This window comes from Gadus chalcogrammus, unplaced genomic scaffold (genome assembly GCF_026213295.1).
Source record: "Gadus chalcogrammus isolate NIFS_2021 unplaced genomic scaffold, NIFS_Gcha_1.0 GACHA073, whole genome shotgun sequence".
NCBI lineage: Eukaryota > Metazoa > Chordata > Actinopteri > Gadiformes > Gadidae > Gadus > Gadus chalcogrammus.
Window position 1 is genome coordinate 301,895 of NW_026613508.1, and position 20,392 is coordinate 322,286.

At 44.5% G+C, this 20,392-nt stretch overlaps 1 pseudogene; it reads left to right on the forward strand.

Annotated features, from left to right (window-relative positions):
- The first annotated feature begins 173 nt into the window (after window positions 1–173).
- On the forward strand, window positions 174–18,830 carry LOC130378365 (putative nuclease HARBI1; annotated as a pseudogene).
- Window positions 18,831–20,392: the final 1,562 nt, after the last annotated feature.

Below are 20,392 nucleotides of genomic sequence, written 5' to 3' on the forward strand. Positions count from 1 at the left end.
TTGTGGTTTTTCTAACTTTCATCTCCATTTTTATTGGTAAACGGCGTTTAGTTTTATATCGCTAGTTAAGTCACTGGAATTCCTTTTTTATTCAATTTGGTGGTTAGTTGGGGTGGTGATTGGGTGTTTGTTGTCTCCGGCGTCTTGCCGGTCGGCGTGTGTGCACAGCCACCATGGTAAATGGAGACGACCTCTCCACTTTAACCAGGAAGCACGACATTAAAATGGGTCTGGGCTTCCAGTGTAGCGTGGAGGACGTTTGTTTGGCTGTGGGAGAAAGGTTCGGACAGGACCGAATTAAGTCGGCTGCTCGTATTAACGGCGCCGTGGTAATCTTCCTGGACCAGCTGGAGAAAGTGAACCGAGTCGTCGAGACAGGCATCACCGTCAACGAGATGTTTGTTCAGGTGCTGCCGCTGGCACAAACTGCTACTAGGGTAGTCCTGTCAAACGTCCCCCTTTCATTGCCGATGAGTTTCTCAGCAGAGCATTGTCCGGACACGGGAAGATTGCTTCCCCGGTTAAAAAAGCATGTCTTGGAAATCGAATTGCTGAAACACGTGGTGTCTCACCGTAGACAGCTGTATATGATACTGAACAATTGGAACGAGGAACTGAACCTCAGTTTCATTGTAAAGGTAGATGATTATGATTAGGTGATTTCTGCGACCTCGGCGGGAATGAAATGCTTTGTTTGTGGAGAGGAGGGGCACATGGTAAAAGCCTGCCCGGGACAAGGTGATCTGAATCCGGCTGGTCCGGCCGGGGGGGGTGCTGGTACCGGGGCGAGGCCACACGTCTTAGTTTTGTAGGTGATAATTACCCTAACTTTGTCTTTGTTTATTACATTTATTTTCTCAGAAATGGAAGCGTTGTACACTGAAGTGAATCATTACCTGAAGCTAAACAGATACCACAGCCTAACCGCCCTCAACCCAGAAGGCAGGAAGGGCTATATAAGGAAGGTCTCAAAGTCTCAAAGAGTGTCAAACGCATTTGAGACAGTTATATGTAGTGCTCTGTAATAGCACTATTCCTTTGCTTTTTACCTTCCAAGTACTGCCCAAAATATTTGCTTGTATTTGACCTATATTTGTAGCAATTCAATTTTCAGGCCTGAATAACATTAAAAGCTATTTAATAATTGATTACATGCAGAGTATTGATTATAACCCTATACTTTCCATTGAACAATTACCCATTACCATAAATTGACACATTTTATAATGTAATCAAATGCTCACACATGTGAGCGTGCTCACACACATGAGCGTGCTCACACACGAATGCTTTCAGACACACGTTTAAGTCAAATTCACTAGATTTCCTGAAGCTACTTGTTGTTGTCATAATGTTACCTACATACACATTCATAATTCAAGTAGGGTAGATGAGGAGCTGTATTATCGGCACCAAAACCATACGAGGTTGGTTGTGTGCACCAACGAGCGGGCTCGTGATGTCCTTGTGGAGTGCCACGACAACCTGGGCACTGGAGGTCATCCAGGGAGGCGCAGGACATTGGATGAGATCAGTGGCGGGCCGTATTATTAGGCAAACCAGGCATTTGCCTGGAGCCCCGGGCCCCATAGAAGGTTTGTGGGGCCCCCAAAATGCCCCAATGCATATATTTTCTCCCCATATTTATAATTTTTATAAAAATCTCTTCACAATAGTAGCATCGGGATGTCTAATTACTCATGTTTTGACGATCTTTCCGTGTGCACCCCCCTTCAGTCTGCACTACATGGACTATTCCATGTAGTGCGCACAATGAAGTCAAATTCAAAACAGTAAGCGGTAAGAGAGAGAGAGAGAAATCGAGTGAGACATAAATCGAGTGAAACATGAAGCGATCGTACGAAAGCGGGTCACATAAAAAGAAGAAGAAAGACCAAAGGCAGGACTTTCTTTCAAAGCTACCAAAGCTATCCAGCTTTTTTACAGCCACCGCAGTGTCAGCGGGACCGTCGGAGGATCAAGAGCAGCCGTCAACGTCGTTTGCTGTCACGTTACTGCTCCTTTCATTCCAAGTGGCTCTGGCTCAGCCAGCAGCGATGCTAATGACGTGTGTCAACAAACTGACGGAGATGATGCACAACTGGTAGTGAATATTTCTCACTCTCCTTCTTCCACTTCGGTTATTGAAATTGATGACAATGACGATAACAATGACTGCGAGACACATATTCCTGTGGATGACCCAGCACTCTGGCCCAAGCTGCTGTGTCTTGGGCAGGTGCACACATATTATTGTGGATGACCCAGCACTCTGGCCCAAGGGCCGCAGATTCACAAAAGCATACTATTACAGAGTAATGAAAAATGGTGAGAGGGGTGAACAGGTCTTGGTTAGTCTACAGTGAAAGTGCAGACCGTGTTTTTTGCTTTTGTTGTTGCCTTTTGGGAAACAAAAACAACTGAGTGAGGAAGGATTTAAAGACTGGAATAACCTTGCAATGCATCTAATCAACCATGAAAGGTCTGAAGAGCACAGGAAAAATACTGATAGCTGGAAGCAGCTATCAGTAGGTTCCAGTAGTGGTTTCCAGTAGGTCACAGCAGATAGCTGCTGTGACCTACTGGAAACCCTCAGGTAAATGATGACATAAGGTTAACAGTCAGTGTAATGTGTCAACATAACGAATCTTATTGTTTGTATGTTATTCTCAATTTTTAAATAGATAATAACATTTGCATGAAAGAAGGATAGTGACTTCTGTTCATCCCTTGTATGGAGTATCTCATTATGCCATATTTTATGCGATATAAGGTACATTAGACCGGTAGATGCAGGGCCCCCCAAATGACTGTTCGCCTGGAGCCCCCAAAGGGCTAAGTTCGCCACTGGATGAGATCATGGCATCCTACCACTGGGCAACTTTGCGAGAGGATGTGAACAAATGGGTGAGTTTTGGGACTTTTGAAAGGTGAGTTATGAAACTGAATTGAGATGGATTTATTTTAAATATTTTTATGACATTCTGTAGAAGTGTTTTAATCCTTATATTGCAACAAATGTACAGAGTAATTGTTTTTTTGCTTTGTCATGCTCATGAGTAGACCTTGATGGAACTTTACTTGACTGCTTTAAAGGTTGATGAATGTCCCCGCTGTCAGCAGACTGGCACCTGTCCTTCATCCAATTGATGTTGGCAAGGCATGGAGTGTCCTTGGGGTTGGCCTAATTGGTCCCCTTCCCACTGCCGCAAAGGGCAAAAGGTAGCTTTTATGCATGGCTGTTGTATGCGTAACCACATTTAAAGATAGTCAATGCAAAAGATTTGGTCTAAAGGAAAACTAGTGACAGGGATGGAATGTCCATTAACGATTATTACTACATTTATAACATGCATTTTATGTTGCAGATTTATTCTGACAGCAACAGACCTTTTTACTAAGTGGGTTGTGGCAAAACCCCTGTGCACCAAAACAGCCGTTGGTGTCACGAAAAATTGTAAATATCCTCCTCGACTTCGGTCTGGTCGACAGGATTATTACGGACCAACGGCGGGAATTTGTGAATGAGGTACAGTTATGTTTGTAAAACAGTGTATGTGTGACATAGAATATTTCTCATTGAATCTAATCGTTCAAGTTAATTTACATAAACGAATGCATTGCAGCTCAACCATGGGGTGTTTGCAGCGCTCGGTGTGAAACCCTGCATTACCGCAGCCTGTCACCCCCAGGCCAATGAACAAGCAGAGAGGACAAACAAGACAATAAAGTCAGCCCTGGCCAAGTACTGTGGGGAAGAGCAGAATGACTGGGATATTTATCTGAGGGGAATTGTTGAGTATCAACACCTCAAAACAGGTAATATTAGGTAACGACTGCAAATGGAAACAATGTTCAACAACGACAGATTTTCAATAAAATACTGTATTCCCTTTTAATAAGAGATCAACCAAGTTCACACCGTATTGTGCCCTTTTTGGGAGGCACCCTCGCTCCCCTGGGGGTGATTAATTTAGAGAAGGATGGGGACTCTCTTACATCTGTCTGGGACTCAAGCGACGAGAAGCTTGAGGCACAAACTGCAGAAGTCGCAGATCTGCATGCAAAGGTGATGGTAAAATGGCAATATATATATATATATATATAAATTACTCCTGAAATTAGGTTTTAAGAGACAATTACATTACAATCATTTCATATTTTTTTCAGATATACGAGAACATAAAGTGGCCCAATTAAGGCAGAAGAAGGCCTTTGAACAGGCGAAGGGGAAGAAAATGAAGTCTTTCTTATTCAAAGATGGGGATGAGGACATTAAGGCCAACATGAGCGAGCAAGGGCGAAAAGGGGGCAAACTAGAAGGCAACTGGTCTGGGCCTTATGTCATTTCCACCTTGTCGTCCAAGGGTGGGGAAAGCTATGGAGCAGGTCATCCACCCGGACCAGACCTACTGTGTGCCCGGCAGGTCCATGGTGGACAATGTCCACCTCATTCGTGATGTTTTGGACGTCTCCAGCTTATTGGTTTTAACTGTACGTCCACACCAGAAGCGAATTGAGCGACCAAATCGCCGGAAGTCATTCACTTTCTATGGGCAAGAGCGACCAAAGCGACCAAAGCGACCAACGCTACCAGCGGCCAAAGTTCAGCAACCAGAGCGTCAAAAAAAGTTGGAAACTTTTTAACTTCATGCAAATGACTATGACGCGCTTCAGCGGCCAAACACTGACAGCCAATCGGAATGTAGACGCTCTTCGCTTGCGTGGATCCCAGGGAACATCGGCAGGCACTTTGGTTCCTACCTACCTTTATTCACTCACTGAACAAATTGTCGGCTGAAGTATTAATCGCGGCTGTAACTGGGCACCCGGGTTGTACGACCCAACACGTTTTCAGTTCAGAGATCGAAACGCCATAGTGGTTTGGATACCAAGTGATGATAAGCGGGAGTATTTATACATCTAGAACGTTCGTATTTAAGCGGGAATCATTTTCATTTGCTCTCCATGCCACCAATCTAACCAACCAATCCGCGTGTAGCATGCTTTAAACAAAACCAAAAAAGTTTTTTGAAATCGTCACATAAACAAACTAATCGACACAGACGAGGGATACATGACAAGGGATATATCTCTTGTCTTTTATCCCTCTATTCCCCACTATTCACGGAACCTGAGGTGAATAATTGTTAATTAAATAGTCTAGATAGATAGATAGCCTCGTCAAGTCTTTATTAATACCAAACGACACAAATCGTCGGGAATCCATTTAGGTGGTTCGGCCCACATAGGACAGTAGCCTACAAGACCACACAGAACAAGTCTCACTGGACATCACACAATACATCACATTAAAACTAGACACGCGTTGATAGATAGATATGTTTTCATTATTTGCCTTGCGGAGCCAACCAGTCCTGTGCGCCGTATGCAAATTAGCCATGTGCGCCAATGTCTATTTGTTTTGAGTGCGACGAATGAGTGCAGATCATGATTGCAGATGCAGATTAGTGAAACATATTTTAATTAGCCTACTACAGCACGCAGGGTTTTTGTTCTCGGTTGTAATTAGCCTACATTTTAGGAGTTGTTTTATATTGGGGGAATCACTGTCCTACTTGTTGTCGAAGCACTTTATCCAACAAGCAAAACCGTCTCGGCAATATGGCCAAAGGTCTGGGAGGTTCACTCTTTGATATGGCTGTCTGTACTAAAAGCATACGGCTCCTTTAAATGCGTCTGCATAATTGAATTGTACGTCATGAGCGACTTGAGCGACCAAAGCAAACAGAATATTCGCAGCGAACTTTTGTGATGCGACCAAAGACGCTTTGGTCGCTCCTGGTGTGGACGTACAGTAACACTGGTTTGATTTCTCTGGACCAGGAAAAGGCTTTTGACCGCGTTGAACATAACTTTCTCTGGGAAGTTATGGAGATTTTTAGGTTCAGCGCTGGTTTTATAGCTAAGATCAAGGTGTTGTACAGTGAGGTTGAGACATAGGCGCCGGAAACCTATGTGGCCGCGGGGCCAATGGCCACCCCACTTTTCGTGGAAAAATAATATTGGGCCAAAAAATTACTAAGAAACGAAATAGTTTGATTGAGTTGTTGCGTGTGGCCATGACTCACTCACTCAGGACATTCAATCACTGTGCTGTGCCTAAACCCCCATGTCTTTGCTTTCTCATCAGGCTGGCACTAAGGCTGACACACCTGCAGCAAATCTGAGATCGCTACATGCCCAATTACCAGCCTGCTGTATAAAGCCAACAAAGGCAGTTGCTTGGGGAGGACAGACCCGGCAACACCTTAGTCCCACAGTACGAGTTGTTAATAGCCTTTTCTTTCTGTAATCTTTGATCGAGGCCTGGGGATGGCCGGCGGTCCTACTTTTCCGTTTAGTTCTTAGTTTATAATTTGGTTTTGTAAGGCAGGGAGGGGGGCCAGCCTCGACGTCCCTATAGGGGGGTGGCCTGGTCCCCCCTCCATTTTGCTGAGTTTGTCCGGCATCCTCCAGGTCCCTTTTGGTTTGCAGACTTCTTTATTTGGTAAAGTATTCATACTGCATTTCAGCTGTGGTTTCATTTGGTTAATAAAACCTGTTAAAACATCTTATTTGATGGTGTCCTTCCTTTATGTTGGGGTCTCAATTCGAGCCACTGGGTATCTTATCAGTTGTTTGGAGGCCGTAAGAGTCTAAAACGTTCTCAACGATCAGCCAATCAGAGTACTGCAGCAGGTAGCAATCGGGTGCCATGGCCCATGGGTAACATATGAGCACCGCCATACAAGTTAAATAACGATCGATGTAGGCTTCAATATCATGCAAGCACTTTGTTTTCTTTTTCTAATTCAATTCAATGCATGCTTTGGGGGGGGGGGGTTTGTATTCCGTCTGCGCAAGGCACCTTATCACCAAGCAGGTGTGCGCCTGCAGCCAGAGGGGGCACCAAAAACTATCCCCACACAATGTTATGTAGTACTTCATGGATAACCGCTACGCAGCGCGATTTTTTTTTTACTGCTCGGTGGCACCCCCCATGTGTTTTTGGCGCCCCCCACAAATATGCCGCCCCGGGCGGTTGCCTGGTTCACACCGTACCTAGAACCGCCACGTTAATAAGCATTCCCCTGTGTGATCATCCCTGCTGCATATGCCCCTTACACATTGTTGAAATCATCTGCTGGATGCTTTATTCTTTCTATGTGGCTTTTAGTTAATGATCGGGCGCTAATAAGACCATGTTGGTGTAGCCGGTCTGGCTCTGCGTTGTGTGTTGTGAAATGGAGTAGGACACAGGGACTTGGTGTGTCAGTTTAGCCGAACTGTGGCGACAGGGAGTATTTATTTCTGCATGAAATAAATGCCCAAATAATGCAGCAGCATTACTATACAGGACACTGCAGCACGTCAGTCTGAAATGGGCGGGAAACCAACAATGAACAGGCCGCAGGTCACTGTGTGTGTAGTCTGGCTGAACGGAAGTGGACAGCGTCGTATTGCCTAGCGTCGGATTTGGCCGCGACTCCTCCCCTTCCGGTTGCTCCCCCTCAAACTCGGAAACTAGGCAGTATGGCGAGTTTTGAAGAGGACTTTGACGGCTGTTACGCCCCAGTCTAGGGGTGCCTAGGGCCTAACATGAATGAGCCCTCGTCTTCCCCAACTCCCAAGGTAGCCACAACCCAAATCATAATTTGTGTGAAGGAAAGATTTATTATGCAAGCTAGTAAATAAACCTATAGATATACAAAATAAACTTCAGGGCGGACCAAGGCCAAAATAACAATAACACAATCCTATCTTGAAAGTAAGAAAATAGCCTTAAGAAAACAAACTACAAATCTTACCTCCCTATCTAAGTAAAACAAGAGAAAACACCGTAAACAAAACTGGCAGTCCACCTTACGATCACACACGTTAACTATCAACTAGTATGTAATGTCCCACAAGACAGAACGACAGTGTGGCCGGTTGGGAGAGGAAGAGGACGGGGGAAAAGCCGGCTGCCCACAGACGGCTGCCATCTTGGCTCCTTTGTAGTGGTTGGTTCCCGGCTGCAGCCAACCACAGGCCAGGGCTCGAACCTTGTCCACCAATCATCTCCGCGTCCTGGCACAATCATTTATGCATGTCAGAGAAAGAGAAAAAGGCACAGGGCACACAAGCACACAGCAGACCGAACAGAAGAATGACCATAGTCATAACAACGGCGCTGTAAAGTTGGCATGTTTGGCTCTTTCCGTCGAAAATTGCAAAGCACTGCAAAAGATTGGCTTACAGCATTTGCTGAGGAAGAAAGATGTTTATTTTGCATGGACACCGCTGCTGCTTCCCGGGCTTAGCCCCGCCCTAGACGATTGTGATTGGTTTAAAGAAATAAAATAGACGGCTCGAGGTAGCGTGGCTCCAGACCATTCTACTTGCAGTAGTTTGGTCTGGCTTTGACTACTGTGTGTTTGTCCTCAAGTGCTGCTCAACAGTAGGCTAGATAAATAGTTCTCTAAAACACTCAAAACTCTTGCAAAACAAATACACAGTAACACATGAGCAACACCAACAAGCACAGAATCAAACCATAACTCTATCTCACCGTTTACACTGGTTATTTTCTCTTTAACAATTTTAGAACAGAAAGCTGCACAGAGCAGAGGAAAAACACTCACCCTCCTCACAGCTTAAAACAACAAGTGAGGAATGGCGAGCGCAACGCAGGAAGATGACGTCACAACCGAGACTTCAAAATAAATAACAAAAGCTCCACAAACAAACTATTTTACGAGAAAGATCACAAAACAAAAAATAAATGATGAGGGAATTTTGGTGGAATGCATACATCTTATGTACCTGCTACAACAAGTGGATGAAGCGCCCATCCAACTCACAGCCATACACTGGCAAGGTGAGGTGCTGTGGTAGAAATTAACCTTACTTCGATGTTAAACCTATGATTATTATTAGGCCTACATATCATATATATACTTTAATGGTGGAGAAGAGCTTTTCACCTTTAACCTAGATGTTGTGTGCCGTGTGACACCAGAGAGTGGGTCCAGGACATTCTCACCTGATGGGCCATGTGACACATCAGTCAGAGAGTCCATCTACTCCCATTTTGATGTACTCTCTGAAGACAATGCTTACATTCACACGTGTGCATCATCTCTGTTTGTATAAGGATAATATATGTTCTAAGGTCACATTGGGATTCAGAAGACATGGGGTATGCTGACATCCACACAGTATGACCCTGATGGAAATTCTATATTGATGAAAGTCCAACTTTGTATTGTGTAAAATTCGGGGATATAAGGAGCTGTCTGGGATTCATTCAGTAGTGTGTATTCGAGGATACCATTCGGCTTTGTTGTCTCTCGTTTGCGGGTGGCAATAAACTCTTCATCTATACTTGACCTGGACTCCCCGATTCCTCTTGCTTTTAGCTAGTTGAAGTGAATTAGATAAGTTGTTATTATTAATTCTACAACAGGTGCAAGCGGGGCCTTGACCAGGACGTTCGTCTTGGCGTGCTGGTAGAGTGCCCATTGGCACGCCAGTGACATGGTGTCACCGCTTGGTGATCTGCGCAAAGAAGAACGCAGGCCACGACGCACCGTAGATTTCCAAGCACTGAACAATCATGCGCTGCGTGAGACCGATTTATTTGGCATTTATTCATACCGATATCCATTTGTTAGTGCATTGAGATGTATTTGTGAGAAGAGAGTAATTTATATATAAATCACAAAAACAGTTTGTGAATCCTTCTCTGTGCAGTCATTATAATGAGACTGTTCTGACCCCATACCCTCTGGATAGTTTACATTTAATTTAAACGTGTCCTCAATAGGCTACGTTAAACATTGATAACACATTATTGTCATTAAGGGTATAGGTCTACCTCTCGGGGAAACCTACGTTTGATTGTAATTTTAATAGTCCTACGTTATATCAACATGTCACAAGTAGGCAACCCAGTCGCCAAAAGCATACGTTGACAGTGTACGTTTTCGTGAACACCGGATTACGTCGTATTTCAACGTAAAAGAGCGTGTTATACCTACAGCATCCGCGCGTAGCGCTGTTGAGGCAACCTGAAGAAAAGCACAACCAACAAGGTTATAAAATACATAAATTCCTGGTTAATACAATACATAAATTATAATTATTTGGAAAACTTCCCATCGCTGCCAGTACGGCGAAGGCTTAAAAATGGAGTCGCGGGTGTAACCTCAAAGGCGCAGGTCACGTTTTTTTTGGGTAGGCCTACTTTCAAAACCCACCGCAGAAGCAGTTGGGGTATAATATGTATTTTATACTCTTTATGAAAACTCAGTCAGAACTATAAAACACCAGAGGATGGGCGGGGTTGGGCAGTTGACACACACTCACCACACACAACACACACACACACAACACACAACACACACACACCACACACACACCACACACACACACACACACAACACACACACAACACACCACCAGACACACACACACACACACGCGCGCACACACAATGCATTTTGCTGCTACACAACAAAAAAAACAGAAGAAGAAAAAGTTCCCTAAAATATTATTACTTCCAACATTGGCCTAAATGTAACATATTTTATTTGGGCTGCTTCTAGGGACATTTTGGGTGGATTTTGAGCGATTTGTGGCAGGAGGAACGTTTTTTGCAGGACCTGGCAACCCTGCGCTGTTTACCCGAGGTTGCTAAAATGCTCCGAACAGTGGCGGCTGGTGATCAAAATGTTGGTGGGGCAGAGTAATAGACAGGGGGTCTGGGGTCTGGGTCCCCCCCCCCCCCCATCATTTTTTTGAATTTAATAGATTTGAGTTCCTCTATTCTGGTACATTTTGGGGATGGCCACTACCTATTTACCTAGGCTACTATTCATTCAGATTCATACTCTCAATTGCAGGGCCTGGACAAGGCTTACACTGCATATACAGACCTACTTTATGGCCATTCCCCCAGCCATTTGCTATTTGACCTATTGTTGTTATCTGATAGTGAGACAAATCATGATCACTGTCTTATATGTCAATTTTTGTGAGTCCGAATGTCTACTTTCAAATGCAGTTAGAAATAGCACAGTATAATACATTTTGTCATTACAAGAAAGTTGTTTCATAGCTGGCTGTAGGTTGAGTTTTGGTAACTAAGAGTCCTAGTGTTTAGAATTACGATTGCTTGCTCCAACTTTCCATCTGTTACTGCAGTGTGATTTAGGCCTGTGCTGTGATTTAGGCTAGCTATTAGCGTCAGCTGTAGCGTCAGGACCCAGCAAACGAAGACCCGGGAAACAAAGACTAAGGGAGTCTCTCTGTGGGACTCAAGACCCGGGGAAAAAAGACTCAGGGAGTCTCTCTGTGGGAGTCAAGACCCGGGAAACAAAGACCAAGGGAGTCTCTCTGTGGGAGTCAAGACCCGGGAAACAAAGACCAAGGGAGTCTCTCTGTGGGAGTCAAGACCCGGGAAACAAAGACCAAGGGAGTCTCTCTGTGGGAGTCAAGACCCGGGAAACAAAGACTAAGGGAGTCTCTCTGTGGGAGTCAAGACCCGGGAAACAAAGACTAAGGGAGTCTCTCTGTGGGAGTCAAGACCCGGAAACAAAGACTAAGGGAGTCTCTCTGTGGGAGTCAACTCGGGAAACAAAGACTAAGGGAGTCTCTCTGTGGCTATTGTAGCTACGTGTCATACTTCACTCATTGTCAGGATTTCCACTCGTTCACGGCGTTACCATGGCTCCTCTGCTCGGCGCAGTAACAGCACCTGGACAGCTGCCCATCACCTGAGGCTTAACCTCAACAAAACCGAGCTCCTCCTAATCCCAGGGAAAGATTGCCCACACATGGACTTACTGGTCACCGTTGTGAACATCACTGTATCTCCTTCTCCAACTGCCAGAAACCTCGGTGTGGTATTGGACAATCAGTTATGCTGCACCGCAAACATCATTGCGGTGGCCCGATCCTGCAGATTTGCACTTTACAACATCCGCAGAATCCGGCCCCCTTCCTTCCTCCTTCCTCCCTCCCTTCCTCACAAGGGAAGCAGCTCAGCTTTTAGTCCAATCACTGGTCATCTCCCGCTTTGACTACTGCAACTCACTCCTAGCTGGACTTCCTGCCTCTGCGATTAAACCTTTGCAGCGCATCCAGAATGCGGCAGCGCGCCTCGTGTTCAACCTACCGAAGTTCTCCCATGTGACCCCCCTTTTCCGGGACCTTCACTGGCTCCCTGTAGTAGCTCGCATCAAATTTAAGACGATGGTACTGGCATACAAGGCAGTCGATGGAACTGCCCCTGCCTACCTCCAAGCATTGCTAAAGCCACACACCCCAGCTCGATCCCTCCGCTCAACTACCTCAGCTGGACGTCTGGTACCGCCATCGCTAAGAGCTAGCAGAGTCCACCTCGACTCTGCATAGCCCCCTCTCCCTTCTGGCCACCATTGTACACTGTATTGTATTGTGTTGTATTGTATTGTATTGTATTATAGTACTTACCTGTGTAGCACTGCAGTAGCTGCTATCATTGATATAACACAGGGAATTGGTTAGCCTTGTCGATTGTTGTACTTACTTGGACTTGGTTCTATGCACATCCTTCCTGTACCGACAGCGGATATATGGTTGCACTTCTTATGACAAATGTACTTATTGTAAGTCCGCTTTGGATAAAAGCGTCTGCTAAATGCCCTAAATGTAAAAGTAAATATGGGACAGTTGCTTAATTTTGTCTATATGCTACAGGCCGAAAGACTAAATTAATATGTAACTTACTTGCTCCTTTTAAGTATAACATTGCTTGGGGAGTCCAATTCCTCCACTGAAAAGGGTGGAAAGTGCTTACAACTCTCGCTAGTTAGCGATCTATCTCTTCTCTACATGTAGTTGTGTTGCGCGAATGCTGCTGAGGGAGGTAGCCTATTTGATTGATTCGCTGAATTGTCCAATCATTTGGTGTTAACAAAAAAAAAGCGATACCATTGGCCTCGGGTCACACTGGTGCGACCCGAGGAGATTTTTCTTGCGCCAATGAAAAGCTGTCTCTGCTTGATAGACAGCAAAAAGTTGGCGAGCTTACATTGACTTCAACGTGGCCGGCGCCCCTGTCTTAGAGGAGGGCTTTATTTTAAATGACCAATAACTAGCCTAGCCCAAATCATTTACGTTCAGACGCATTTAAATGGTTGCTGGCAGTGACAAGTATATCACACAATTAAACGAGGATAAACGCTACGTATTTTTGTTGATTTATTTCGTATTGATAAAAGTTGGTTAATAGTTAATATTTCACGGAGGGGCGGCCCCTAGCGCCCTCTATTGACCCAGCGCCACTGGCTCCGAAACAGATCTGGATCCATGGCCAAAAAGACTTGTATCCCCCCCCCCCCCTTTCAATAAATACTATGGCAGAATAAAGAATAAATTCATGCATTATCATTCAACTTGAACATGTGTTTTTACAGTATAGCGTGGTGGAGGGGTGACGTATGTTGGCCAACCCGGAAGTGAGCGTCGCCCTGGGTTCCCTTGACAACAAGCCAACGGGTTTTTTCCATTGGATTATTACAGAATATTTTTAATAAAAGCTACATGGTCTAAATATTCGAGGCTAACTAGATAATTGTATATTTATATATATAATATATATATATATATATAATATATATATATATATTAATCTTAAATTAATTCAATTTTAAACCAATGCATTTCAATGGGGAGATTGTTTTCGACTTCAGAAGGGCTGCGCAGTGCACGCTCTCCCCCCCATATCGTTTTATTTCTCACAGTTTAGACTTGTAATCAATATGTTTCTTTTTGTTCAACGTGACTCCCTGAATGTTTTTTGTCACTGTCAGGTGGCTAGTAGGCCTAGGCTATAACGTCACTCTCATAATGTATGTTATCACAGCCAAAAGCTGTGTGCGCCTCCAGACGATATTATGAATCTAAATAAATAAAATAGTAATAGCATATCGAAATAGTATTTGTGAGGGGGGGAGAGGGAGAGGGAGACGGGAGGGAGGGATATGGGGGAGAGGAGAGAGAGGAGAGAGAGAGAGAGAGAGAGAGAGAAGAGAGAGAAGAGAGAGAGAGAGAGAGAGAGAGGGAGAGAGAGAGAAGACGGGAGAGGAGACGGTAAGAGAGAGACGCGAAGAGAGATACGGAAGAGAGAGACGGAAGAGAGAGACGGGAAGAGAGCGGAGAGAGAGAGAGAGACGGGAGAGAGAGAAGACGGAGAGAAGAGAGAGAGAGAGAGAAGAGAGGAGAGAGACAGAGAGAGAGAGACGGGGGAGAGACAGAGACAGAGAGAGAAGGGACGGGAAAGAGAGAAGAGAGAGACAGAGAGTGTGTCCGGCTGTCTGTCTGTGGTTTCTTTCTACAACCGACAGACACTGAGGCACCCCCCCCCCCAACCAAAACCCAGGGAGGAGGTCCCAGAATAAAATCGGAATAAAATGTATTTTATTTTTTTGAATTTCTGATTAATATATTATTATTCTTAAGGCACTTATGGAAGCATTATTCATTAATAAAACGAGAAATCATCGGCTGAACAAACGAGAACATTCAGTTGGATCCACTGAGTTTTTATTACAATTATGCTTCATTAACTAAAAATAAATTTTCCCCTACATGTACACAATAACACGAGGACTAAAACAATAGAAGCAGCAGACTTTACAAATCATCAACAGGTGAGCAAGTATCTTTAATAACTGAACATGTTCTGCGGCCGCTTGCTTCCCAACAGAAAACAAAAAATCAAGATTCAGTTTAAAGTCATTTACAACATGCAACATTATCCCATAAACATCTCGGTTATTATGAATAAAACATAACATCTGCTTTAAATCTGGTCGCAAATCAGGATTATGACAAAAATGATGATATAAGAGCCCTTAAGACTTAAACTGGTGAAGTCTGAAAATATAAGGTTGACCATCAATAGGTTTTAGTACATTTCAAATAATAAATGTGCTTATCTAACTATGGGAGATCTTAAAAGAAGTCTTTTCATGGTTTATCATTCTATAATACAAGAAGAGAGAGAGAGAGAGAGATGAGAGATAGAGAGAGAGAGAGAGAGAGAGAGAGAGAGAGAAGAGAGAGAGAGAGAGAGAGAGAGAGGAGAGAGAGAGAGAGAGAGAGAGAGAGAGAGACTAACTGCCAGAGTGACACTGAGTCGTCATTCCTCTCAGTGTGTATTGTATGTGTTTTTATGTAGGTTTGTTTTTGTGTGTGTGCACGTGTGTGTGTTTCTGTGTGTGAGTGTGGGTGTGTGTCGGTGTGTTTTTGTGTGTGTGTATGAATATGTGTGTGTGTGTATGTGTTTGCATGCGTATGTGTGTGTGTGTGTGTTTGTGTGCGTACAAAGTGCCCCCCCTTCCCTTCCACCCTCCACCCCCTCTACCCCTCCACCCCTCTCTCATTCCTCCACCCTCCTCTACCCCTCCACCATCCCCCCTCCACCCCTCCACCCTCCAGCCTCCTCCCTCTCCCTCCACTCCCTCACCCCTGAGGCACCCCGCAGACCCCCCCCCCCATTTCTCTACAACTGAGGGACCACCGGACGCCCCCCAGAACCCCGGAGGCTCCTGCTGTCCCCCGCTCTCTTTCTACAACCGACACAGAGACGCTGAGGACCTCCCTGGTTGTGCATCCTCCCCCCTCCGTTCAACCTCCACCCTACCCCCAACCCTGGAGGAGGTCCTCCTGGTGAAGGAGGACCAGAAGGTGTGGAGGTGTGTCATGTGTCTGAGGACCCTCCTCCACCTGGGGACACTCTGTAAAGGACAGAGAGCCAGCAGGCCGTCCAGATACACTCCTACTCTGGTGGAGCCAGCGGGGCGGAGAGGGAGGTCTGTCTCTATACCGTTGTACCGGGCAGAGTAACGACCATCATCACAATAAAGACTCCAGGACTTGTTGTTCCCTCCAAGACTGCTGCCTGCTCCTCTTCTTCTGATTCCTCTGTATGTCACTCCTATATAAACCTGTCCTTCGCTTTCTACCTCCCAGTAACAGCGGCCAGTCAGAGCCTCTCTACCCACACCTGGGACTGGGAGTCAAATCTGTCTGGGTGATCCGGATACAACTGGTCCACTCCAACCCACGTCACATTCCTGTTGTCCTCAGACAGAGAGAGTTCTCTGTGGGCCGTGTTGGGGTCCAGTGTGAGGTCACAGGCATCTGAGGGAGAACCAGACATGATGAGCTGCTGAACACACAGAAATACACTTACGTCATCATTCATTATGTAATGTAACGTGATTTTTTTTTACATTTATTTGTAAAGCACATAAGTAACTAGAAATGCATTTCCTGCAGAAAATAAGGTGAGTGCTGTAGTGCAAAGTGAGGTTGGAAATATTTTTTAATAAAGCCACACAGATTAAGACATAAAGAAACGTTAAATGGCTTAAATCAAAAGGATTTGAACAAAAGTCCACCGTCTAAATGGAGTAAACAATGTACACATGCACACACGTACACACGTAATTTCACTCAGTAAGTATACGTATGAATACGTATGTGTACATATGTTTACGTTATGTGTACGTATGTATGTTTGTTTAGCTATGTGTACGTATACGTATCTAAGTGTACGTATGAATAAATATGTATGTGTATGTTTGTATATAGGATACGTATGTATACTATGCATGTATTCGTATGTATACTTTGTACGTGTACTTATGCATTTGTATGTATGAACGTGTATGAATGAGTACATTTTTATGTACAATTAATATCTTGAAAATTAAGAAGTATTGGTTAGATATTTCTTATGAGCGATCAGCTCATCATGCTTTTGATGTATAATATGTGTATATATTTTAAATATTTAGGGAGAAAATGCAGTTTATACATTTTCCTTGCTTTCAATTGTTTTGATTGGGACAGCCACTCACACGCATGGGATTTTTAAGTAACTTTAATCTTATTTATTTTTTTACTTTATGTACTATTGCTTGGAAAAGCTATAGCACACAATTCCACAATTCCACTATAGTACCTGTCATCCGATTTTTTTTTTGCCTTTCTATGTTAATGTTTGAAGAGTTATAGAGCGATAGCGACCACAAAAATGTCTGAGAGAATAATAAGTATATGCAAGAGAATAGTACTTGCTCTGCTTGCAGCAGTGCAAGGTGCATCTCTGCCTTCAGCTCAGCCTTAAGTGATGGCCCATCAAGGGGAGGGCCCCTCCCCCCCTGCACCTGGGCCCTGTACCACGAAGCTCGCTTAGAGGGTTAGCGAGTATGTTGAGCTCCAAGCCTGGGTTAGTTGTACCACGAAAGTCGATCTCTTTTAGCGTCGCTGTATCACCATGGTGACTTATGCTCGCAACCAAACCTGGTCGGACCATTTTTCGGCTTAGTCTAGCCGGAGATCGGCTGCTTAAATCGGCGTGCGCAGCTTCCTAGCCCCTCCTCCGACAATGGCTCACCATTTTTGGTGTTACCCGTGGACCTCGGCGCACGTATCGTACAGGCGTCTCTCCGGAGACAGATGGTTTTTCAGGACAGAACTGATCCCCTGGCATTTTCTGACCAAATTCTTTATGAGAGATACAGATTCTCAGCAGAGGTATTCGTTCTGATCGACCTTGTTGGACCGTATGTAGGCAATGTGACACAAAGAAGCCGTGCACTTACTGTTGCGCAGTGTGTCTGTGTTTCCCTGCGATTCTTTGCCACGGGCACATATTTACATGCAGTTGGTGATGCGGAACGTATTGGCAAAAATACGGTGTGCCGTGCCATACACAAGTTGTAGCTGCGCTCAATATTTTGCTCCATAGGTTCGTGGCGTTTCCCAGCTTCTTGCCAAGTCAAATTGTCAAGGAAGGATTTTACACACTTTCAGGTAAAATAAAAGCTCCTGAGTGGAGGTAGCGCGTCAGTCTTGAATTTCTGCGTGCGGGATATTCGGCTCCCAAGTGATGTGCATTTATGTGTAGCTTAAAATGTCCCAATTCTTATGCCATATGGAATAGGACTTACCGTATTCACAAGGTTACGGAATAATGCCCTGTGTACACGTTTGCATTTGTAACATTCTACATAATCCCTTTAGGATTCCCCAAACTGATTGGAGCTATTGACTGTACCCATCCCATGTCCCCATCACTGGACCTTTAGGGGAACATGAGGCTGACTTTGTGAACAGAAAGTCAACCCATAGCCTCAATGTGCAGGTAAAGTAGGCCTATTGGGCTATAGACCTATATGGGTAGTGAAATTGCAGGTAGCCTACTAAAACTGTTATATGCTTCATAATGGCCAACTATTGTAACAAAAATGCCGTTTTCAGATGACTTGTGACCATCAACTCATGGTTACCAGTGTGGATGCCAAATGGCCTGGCTCGGTCCATGACTCCCGTATTTTTCGGGAGTCAAGTCTTTGCCGACAGTTTCAGGAAGGTGTGGCGCAATAGCCTACACAAGATCACTAACTGTAAATGTCGATTAAGGCACTGATCACATTTTTCTTTCTGATAGGCCGTTATGATGGAATTCTTGTTGGGGACAGAGGGTATGCCTGCATGCCATTCTTAATGACACCATACGGCGACCAACAGAGTGAATCGGAGGCACGGTTCAACAGGGCCTTAAGCACATGCCGGGTGAGGATAGAGATGACCTTTGGAATTCTCAAGGCCCGCTGGAACTGCCTCCGTGGTTTGAGGGTCAAGCCGGAGAGAGGAAGCCAATCATCACGGCATGTGTGGTGCTCCACAATATTGCATCAATTCGGAAAGAGAGAGCCCCACATGTGCCATTGGTGGCAGATGATGTGGTGGACCCCATCACGGTGGATCATCCCACAGGAACGGCGGTCAGACGGGCCATCACTAACCAGTTTTTTGGTTAGTTTTTTTGTTTCGTTTCCCTCTTTGAAGGATGTTTTTTTTTTTTTTTTTTAGGGCTGGGCAAGTCAACGCGTTAAGTACGCGATTTATTTAACGGAATTATTCCAAATGGACGCACGTTCTCTTTTGGAGCCTTTTTTTTTTTTCCCCATTTAGATTTTCCAAGGTCTTGCCCACAGAATGTCAACATATCAGCAATGATTTTCGTTTAGTTTCACTGACTATACATTCATTACACTTGCCAGGGTCCTGCCTTTACAATTCCCTAATCTGTGGTGTTCAGTAAATGTCAAATTCAACCCACACTGGGTGAAACTCTCTAGATCACTTGGTCTAGTTTTGCTTATTAAGTAGGCTACATTTGGTATGAATGTTAATGTGTCATTCCATTGATAATCTCATAACTTCATTGTGACTTTTGTTCAATAAATACAATGGACGGAAAAACATTTGCTCTTGTTCAATTATTTATTTGCCGTCGCATCGCCATGCAGTTGCTGTGAAAGTAGGAAAAATGACATTATTTCAGTAGTCAGTCGAGCTTCACCAAAGAAAATCTAATAAATAGCCTACCCTCTCGAGGAGCTGGATCTCGATCTTCAATTTTTTTTTCAACAACACTTTGATGTCGTTGTCCAGCTCCAAGTTGCGCTTGTACAGCGCCCTTATAGTGTCTGTTCCAATCTAAAGGAATTATGGGTTACAATCGTAATTCAGTTACCATGGTCAAAGCCTTGTGGCGCACCTTACAAAAGGAATACCCTAAATAAAAACCTTGTCTGTCCCTCGAGAAGGCCTTGAGAAGGTTGAGGTTGAGGTGGAGGTGGAGGGCTCATCCAATGCCATTTCCCTCTATAGAATAAATGAGTCATGTGAAACAGTTACAGCACTGCTCGGTTGAGTTTCCCCATTGCGATGGCTCTTTAGAAAGTTCAAAGATGGCCCCACGTTCAGCGTAGGCTACATTAACCTTGGTTAGTCAAGTGCCGTGTTGTCCATTATCCCTTACATAACCGCTATGTCGTGACTCAATTAGGCCTAGGCATTTTTTAATCTACAAATTCAAATTATAGCTGTGAGAATTGTTACGCAAATCACCTCCATAGTCGCCCTGGAGTCACAGGCCGACAGTGTTTCCTGCAAGAATCAGTGACACCTATTATAAGACATTCTTTCAAAAAAATTAAACATTTAGAAGAATACCCGACACTGCTTTGATATAGGCCTAGTTATATACCTCTGATTGGAGATTAATTGTCGCGGCTTCTCCAAAACAATGTTTGGACCTTCAACTAAAAATGACACGATTAATTTACACTCAATCATTTCACATTTGATTAGCAAGACAATTATTTATGTCCATTGCCAATACATGAATACATACTCGTTACAAACGGGTTCGATGTCGAGGCAGTGGGGTCAGACGACATCCCCCCATCCACTCCTACCATCATTGGCCGACCTTTGTTGTTGGCGAGAGCCAACTCCTCCGAGATGGTGAAGGGCGGTGAGCGGTCCCTCTCCCAGT